General features: G+C 35.6%; 3 pseudogenes; 2 read left to right on the forward strand and 1 right to left on the reverse strand.

Moving 5' to 3' along the window:
* The window catches only part of LOC132031637 (ATP synthase subunit alpha, chloroplastic-like), an 8489-nt pseudogene extending 6152 nt beyond the window's left edge, over positions 1-2337 (reverse strand).
* Positions 2338-3322: 985 nt separating this feature from the next.
* Positions 3323-5197, forward strand: LOC132069273 (small ribosomal subunit protein uS2c-like; annotated as a pseudogene).
* Positions 5198-7333: 2136 nt separating this feature from the next.
* Positions 7334-7500, forward strand: part of LOC132031638 (acetyl-coenzyme A carboxylase carboxyl transferase subunit beta, chloroplastic-like) — a 1537-nt pseudogene continuing 1370 nt past the window's right edge.

Here is a 7500-nt window from a genome sequence, read left to right on the forward strand (position 1 = left end):
GAAAGAAGGGGCGCTTCTGGTTCTGTCGGTGCTTGAAATAATTTTGTCTTCTCCATATTACTATATCTCTAGAGTCAATAATTTTATAGACGAACTACTGAACTCAATCACTTGTCTGCCGTTACTCTTCGTTTTATGTTGAGGTCTATCCTGCAGAGGTACTCAAATTGGATTAGTGATCGATTTCTAGGTTTCGTCGTAAACCTAATTGGTTATTTCCAATTACGTAAATCAATAGTTCAAACCGCACTCAAAGGTAGGGAATTTCCCATTTTTATAGGAACTTATGTACCAGAAACAATGGTATCTCCAATTATAGCTCCTCCAGGATGTAAAATATATCTCTTCTCACCATCCCCATAGTGTATGAGACAAATGTATGCATTTCGATTAAGGTCGTATTCTATGGTTACGATTCTACCATATATGTCTTTTCATTCCGCCGAAAATCGATTTTACGACATAGAAGCTTATGAACTCCCCCTCTATGCCTTGCGGTAATGATTCCTCTGGCATTATGACCTTTACCATAACGACGCTGTCCATAGATCAAATTATTTCATGGATTGGATTTCACTTGACTGTCTACGGTTCCATTGCGTGTGCTCGGGGTAGAAGTTTTGTATAAATGTATCGCCATGCTATTAAGTATTTTTTTTTTTAAAGTTCTTTTCTTTCTAAGAGGTGTAATAGAATAACCCGGTTGAAGCGTAATGATCATAAATGCATTGAATCCATAATAGGTCTCGTTCTTCTACTCTTTCCCGAAAGTCGATGACTATTCATAGCTATTACCTTGACACCAAAGAAGAATTCGACCCAATGCTTTATTTCTGTCTTAGTTGATCTTGATTCGACATTAGAAGTATATTCATTTTTCCCTAATAACCGAATACTTTTGTCTGTAAATACTGCATGTTTGATTCCATCCATAAATCGATTTTCTTCCCTATGACTTATAGTCTCAATAAGAACACTAGTTATTACCGTTCATATGTTATCATATGAATATACCACATCAATTCGTTATGTATGGATGATGAGATTCCATTGATACAGAGCTAATTCCAATAGACTTATTGGAGGGTCCCATTGGCGTGCATCCAGTAGAAATTGAACCTACAAATTCGCCAATTATGAGTTGGGCGCTTTAACCATTCAGCCATGGATGCTTAGCGGGGATCCTCGTACATGGTGAATAACCAAATTCCAATTGAAATGAAATATTTAGGAGAAATCAATGCAATTTAGGAGGAATCAATGAGAGGAATCAATGAAATTTAGGAGAAATCAATGAGAGGACATCAATTCAAATCCTGGATTTTCGAATTGAGAGAGATCAAGAATTCTCACCATTTCTTAGATTCATCGACCCAATTTAATTTAGTGGGATCCTTCATTCACATTTTTTTCCACCAAGAACGTTTTCTAAAACTCTTTGACCCCTGAATTTGGAGTATCCTACTTTCACGCAATTCACAGGGTTCAACAAGCAATCAATATTTCACGATCAAGGGTGTTTATACATCAGCCCAACCAATGACTATTCATGATTCCATAATTGAATCAATTCCATACCGGTTCTTAGAGGAATGTTATGGTAAAACTTCATTTGAAACAATGTGGTAGAAAGCAACGTGCGACTTGAAGGACACGATCCGTTGTGGATTTGTACATCCACCATTTTATGTAGGAATGAAGGTACTCTTGGTTCGACATCGTTGGTAATGTAAATAGTCCATGATGGAGCTCGAGTAGGAAGTATTAATTTATTTCTCGGGGCAAGGGTCTAGGGTTAATGCCAATCAATAAAAAAATTGGAACAACTTCGTAAATATATCTTCGGTATGGAAATCTAAAGAATCCAATTCGAGCAAGTTTCCAATTCCAAAATTTCTTGGAATTGATCAAACTTTTTCCATCCAAAGTGTTTCACGCGGGAATCCATCGTCTGTAGGATTCTTTCATAGAAATCGCAAAAAGGGCATGTTGCAGCCATTTTGAAAAGATTAAAAAGCACCAAGGTTTTACAACAATTACTTAAAATGTGTTTCGATAACATCCTTTTTCGATTGGGTATGGCTTCAACTATTCCCGCAGCCCGTCAATTAGTTAACCATCGACATATTTTAGTTAATGGTCATATAGTAGATATACTGAGTTATCGCTACAAACCCCGAGATATTATTACGACAAAGGATGAACAAAAATCCAGAGATCTGATTCAAATTTGTCTCGATTCATCCCCTCATGAGGAATTACCAAATCATTTGACCCTTCACCCATTCCAATACGACCGCCATTCACCGGGGCTTCGGTCGCCGGCTCCTCTGTCATCAGGTCACCAACTTCCTTGACCTCACGATACTGGGTAGGCGTCAGCCACCACACATGGCCTTACGACTTTGCGGAGACCTGTGTTTTTGGTAAACAGTCGCTTGGGCCTAGTCATTGCGACCCCCATTGTGAGGAGGCACCCCTTCTCCTGAAGTTACGGGGCTATTTTGCTGAGTTTCTTAGAGAGAGTTGTCTCGCGCCCCTAGGTATTCTCTACCTACCCACCTGTGTCGCTTTCGGGTACAAGTACCCTCTTGCTCAAAGTCGTTCGAGCTTTTCCTGGGAGTATGGCATGGGTTACTTCAGCGCCGTAGAGCCTCGTATTCGAACATTGGCTCTAGGAATTTTCTCTACCCCTTCTTACCCTGATCCACGCATATTCATATGTCTGTTCCATAAAAAAGTTTTGAATTCTTAATTAATTGTTTCCGATTCACCGGATCTTACCTCTTTTGAAAGGCGTCAATAAAAAGTAAAAATATGGACTAACTTAAACTAATTTAAAACTTAAATCAAATTTTCTATTCTTACTTATTCTAAGTCTTTGCTAAATACTTCAACTATTGAAATCAAGAATTTACAATGGATCAAATGATATGAAAGGGATTAATTACTGGTCTCCTTTGAAATAGGCCCATTTTTCCCATTTTACCAAGAATTGAACGGGAATTCCGGTTTTTCATTTCGAAGTAAAATGGGGTTCTTATCTTTAAACCTCTCGAGGTATTTTATTGCATGTAAATGAAATGTGGAACCATAAATAGAAATCGAGTATTTTTTGGATTCTTTATTTTATTTTTTATAAGGTAATAAAAAGAATAATGAATAGAAAAGAATAATGGTTTGGGTCATGTATCTACGTCCAATCTACGGTAGAAGAGAAGGTTCTATCGGAACAATTATTTATTTCAGTTCAGGGTTCCTCATCTCTTTTTTTTTTTTTTTTTTTGAAAAAGAATAAAAAAGGGGGAGGGTGTGCGGAGAAATGACAAAAAGATATTGGAACATCGATTTGGAAGAGATGATGAGAGCAGGAGTTCATTTTGGACATGGTACTAGGAAATGGAATCCTAGAATGGCACCTTATATTTCTGCAAAGCGTAAAGGTATTCATATTATAAATCTGACTAGAACTGCTCGTTTTTTATCAGAAGCTTGTGATTTAGTTTTTGATGCAGCAAGTAGGGGAAAACAATTCTTAATTGTTGGGACAAAAAATAAAGCAGCTGATTTAGTGTCGCGGGCTGCAATAAGGGCTCGGTGTCATTATGTTAATAAAAAGTGGCTCGGCGGCATGTTAACAAATTGGTCTACTACAGAAAAAAGACTTCATAAGTTTAGGGACTTGAGAATGGAACAAAAAACAGGAAGACTCAACTGTCTCCCAAAAAGAGATGCAGCTATGTTGAAAAGATAATTATCTCGCTTGCAAACATATGTGGGTGGGATTAAATATATGACAGGGGTACCCGATATTGTAATCATCGTTGATTAGCAAGAAGAATATACGGCCCTGCGAGAGTGTATTACTTTAGGAATTCCAACAATTTGTTTAACCGATATAAATTGTGACCCCAATCTCGCAGATATTTCAATTCCAGCGAATGATGACGCCATGTCCTCAATCTGATTAATTCTTAACAAATTAGTATTTGCAATTTGTGAGGGTCGTTCTAGCTATATAAGAAATCCTTGATTAATAATAACATAATAAGATAAATAACTTACTTCAGAAATCCCTTATGGAATCGCTTACTATTTCTGAATTTCAAAAAAGAGATAGAAATAATAGGGGATATTATGTTATTTATTAGTATTCAAAATCTTAGTTGGTATTCGAAATATCCGATTCAAATAGACAAAGGGATGGTGGAATCAAAAAATTTTGTTTAAAGTTCAATTTTTCAGAGGGCAAGGCAATATGAATGTTCTATCATGTTCCATCAATACTCTAAAGGGGTTATACGATATATCCGGTGTGGAAGTAGGCCAACATTTCTAATGGAAAATAGGGAGTTTCCAAGTACATGGCCAAGTACTTATTACTTCTTGGGTTGTAATTGCTATCTTATTAGGTTCAGCCACTATAGTTGTTCGGAACCCACAACCATTCCAATCGGAGGTCAGAATTTCTTCGAATATGTTCTTGAATTCATTCGAGATGTGAGTAAAACTCAAATTAGAGAAGAATATGGGCCCTGGGTTCCTTTTATTGGCACTGTGTTTTTATTTATTTTTGTTTCTAATTGGTCAGGAGCTCTTTTAACTTGGAAAATCATACAATTACCTCATGGGGAGTTTAGCCGCACCCACGAATGATATAAATACTACTGTTGCTTTGGCTTTACTCACATCAGTGGCATATTTCTATGCGGGTCTTATGAAAAAAGGATTAGGTTATTTCGGAAAATATATTCAACCAACCCCAATCCTTTTACCCAATAACATCTTAGAAGATTTCACAAAATCTTTATCACTTAGTTTTCGACTTTTCGGGAATATCTTAGCTGATGAATTAGTAGTTGTTGTTCTTGTTTCTTTAGTACCTTTAGTAGTTCCTATACCTGTCATGCTCCTTAGATTATTTACAAGTGGTATTCAAGCTCTTATTTTTGCAACTTTAGCCGTGGCTTATATAGGTGAATCCATGGAGGGCCATCACTGAAATATTGAAATAGTCTTTTTTAGCTTAGCCCAAAGCAATGTATAAATGTATATGGTGAGTGGCTCAAGAGAATTACTTAACTTAGGGAATAGAATAGGGGAATCTAAATATACAACTATGTTATATACGATCTAGAGTGATAGCAAAAAAATTACGATGATATTAAAGAGTAAGGGGAAAAAGATCTAAAAAAAAGATCTTTTTCCTAAAATTACCCTTTCCTTCACTTAATATCATACTTCGTCTCAATGAATATTCACTTTATATTGCTTAGTCCATCTCATTATTAATTCATTGTTAAAACAATTTGAATATAAGAATTTTTGTCAATAATTCTTGTTGTATAGGTTTACGACGTGTAAGAATTTCAAATTCTTCAAATTCTATTAATAATAAATATTATCTAATTAGAATTCAAATTCTTAATTTCATTATAATTATTACAAGATATCTTTATTTATATAATAACATAATAAAGATACAAATAGTAAATCGAGGTACCCCTTCATGACAAATTTGAACCTTCCATCCATTTTTGTCGTTAGTAGGCCTAGTCTTTTCCGGCAATTGCAATGGCTTCTTTATTTCTTCATGTTAAAAAAAACAAGATTGTTTAGATTTATCTTGGGACCCAATCTCATCCATTTTTTTTTTTAACGTGAACTTGTATCATAACACGGATATCTATTTATTGAAATATAGTATAACATGTGATTTCCACCGAACATAAAGGAAAAAACTCTTATGCTCTAAACATGATATATGGATATATCAATTCTAGCAATTTTCAAATAGATTAGGATCACTGGATGGCTGAAATGTAGTCGGTGAATCTATATGTATATCGATATGTATAGTGGGATTGTATTAAATAAAGAGTATGTTATTATTTTAGATTTAACCAATTTGATGAATTACTCGTAAAGGTTGACATCAAACTAGTGCTAGTTCACCTCAAACTAGTGCTTGTTGATAAGAGTTACTTCGGAAACAAAAAAGTAAAGTCAAATTTCTGAACGGGTATTATCTCAATTCCAATAAAATGCAATCGGGTAAAGTATGACTTGGCGATCGAATATATATGGATAGAACTTATAATGAGGTCTTGAAAAATAAGTAATTTCTTAACGACCGGGCCTTTATCCTTTTTTAGGTTCATTAGGCTTCTTATTAGTTGGAACTTCTGGGTTATCTTGGTAGAAATTTGATATCTTTTTTTACGATACGAAGAACTCGAGAATGAACTAATGCCCCGTTCGTGTATCTCCCATTGAAATCCCCGTAAATGGTATTTTCCATTGAAATAGTATTCTTGCTTATTTCGATGATCCTCGATGTGAGTAAGAAAGAGTTCGGGCATTATTAAATATGGGACTATAGAAACGCATTCTTAGTCATCCAAAAAGAGGATATGATTGAGTATCGAGGAGTCCAAAAATTTAAGACAAAATACGAAATGAAAGTAGATCGCTTTTTTTTCATTCCTGAGGAGGTACATATCTTGGCTGGATCTTCTTCCATAATGGTACGGAACAATAGTATCGTTGGGGTAGATACACCAACAACAACAACAAGAAGAAGCCCAGTATAATCCCACCATGTGGGGTCTAGGGAGGGTAGAGTGTACGCAGACCTAACCCCCACCTTGAAAGGTAGGGCGGCTGTTTCCGAAAGACCCTCGGCTCAAGAGAGGATAAGAGAGGAAAACAAGAGGAAAACAAGACAAAAGGTCAGATAGGGCCAAGCATTGGGGTAGATACACCAATCACCTTAAATCTAAGAAGCCGAGTCAGAAAAATTGGTCCGGGTGGAGAGAAAAAAACAAATTGAACTTAAAATCTTTTCTGGAGATATCCATTTTCCTAGCGAGACAAATAAGATATCCAGACATACCGATATTTTGATACCACCAGGAACAGGAAAAAGAAATTCCAAGGAATCCAAAAAAGTGAAAATTGGATCTATGTCCAACGGATTACACCTAGTAAGAAAAGGTTTTTTGTTTTAGTTCGACCTGTCGTCACATATGAAATAACGGACGATATAAATTTAGCAACACTTTTTCCACCGGATCCATTGCACGAAAGGGATAATGTACAACTTCGAATTGTCAATTATATCCTTTATGGAAATGGCAAACCGATTCGAGAAATTTCTGACATAAGTATTCAATTAGTTCAGACTTGTTTAATATTGAATTGGAATCAAGACAAAAAAAAAGTTCTTCTTGTGAGGAAGCCCGTGCTTCTTTTGTTGAAATAAGGACAAATGGTTTGATTCGACATTTCCTAAGAATCAACTTAGTGAAATCCCCTATTTCATAAAATAAGATATTCAAATAAATAATTTTATAGCGAATGACTATTCATCTATTGTATTTTCATGCAAATAGGGGGCAAGAAAACTCTATGGAAAGATGGTGGTTTAATTCGATGTTGTTTAAGAAGGAGTTCAAATGCGGATGTGGGCTAAATAAATCAATGGCTTTATCTTGGTCC

Source organism: Lycium ferocissimum, chromosome 9 (assembly GCF_029784015.1).
Source record: "Lycium ferocissimum isolate CSIRO_LF1 chromosome 9, AGI_CSIRO_Lferr_CH_V1, whole genome shotgun sequence".
Taxonomy (NCBI): domain Eukaryota; kingdom Viridiplantae; phylum Streptophyta; class Magnoliopsida; order Solanales; family Solanaceae; genus Lycium; species Lycium ferocissimum.